We start from the raw sequence: 557 nt of genomic DNA, 5'->3' as shown, positions 1-557 counted from the left end.
CCGCAAAAAAAAAAATAATAATAATAATAATTCTTTTTTATAAATTTATTTATTTATTTTTGGCTGTGTTGGGTCTTCGTTTCTGTGCGAGGGCTTTCTCTAGTGTGGCGAGCGGGGGCCACTCTTCATCGCGGTGCGCGGCCCTCTCACTATCGCGGCCTCTCTTGTTGCGGAGCACAGTCTCTAGACGCGCAGGCTCAGTAGGTGTGGCTCACGGGCCCAGTTGCTCCGCGGCATGTGGAATCTTCCCAGACCTGGGCTCGAACCCGTGTCCCCTGCATTGGCAGGCAGATTCTCAACCACTGCACCACCAGGGAAGCCCCCTATTTCATTTATTTCTGCTCTGATCTTTATGATTTCTTTCCTTCTACTAACTTTGGGTTTTGTTTGTTCTTCTTTCTTTAGTTCCTTTAGGTGTAAGGTTCGATTGTTTATTTGAGTTGTTTGTTGTTTCTTGAGGTAGGATTGTATTGCTATAAACTTCCCTCTTAGAACTGCTTTTGCTGCATCCCATAGGTTTTGGATCGTCGTGTTTTCATTGTCATTTGTCTCTAGGT

The 557-nt window shown here is 45.1% G+C and overlaps 1 protein-coding gene across 1 annotated transcript in view; it reads left to right on the top strand.

Annotated features, from left to right (window-relative positions):
- The window catches only part of BEND2 (BEN domain containing 2), a 119,106-nt gene that overhangs the window by 7,678 nt on the left and 110,871 nt on the right, over positions 1-557 (top strand). The window lies entirely within an intron of this gene.

Source organism: Physeter macrocephalus, chromosome 21 (assembly GCF_002837175.3).
Source record: "Physeter macrocephalus isolate SW-GA chromosome 21, ASM283717v5, whole genome shotgun sequence".
Classification (NCBI taxonomy): Eukaryota; Metazoa; Chordata; class Mammalia; order Artiodactyla; family Physeteridae; genus Physeter; species Physeter macrocephalus.
Note: the sequence above shows the minus strand (reverse complement) of the source record. Positions and strands in the feature narration are given on the sequence as shown.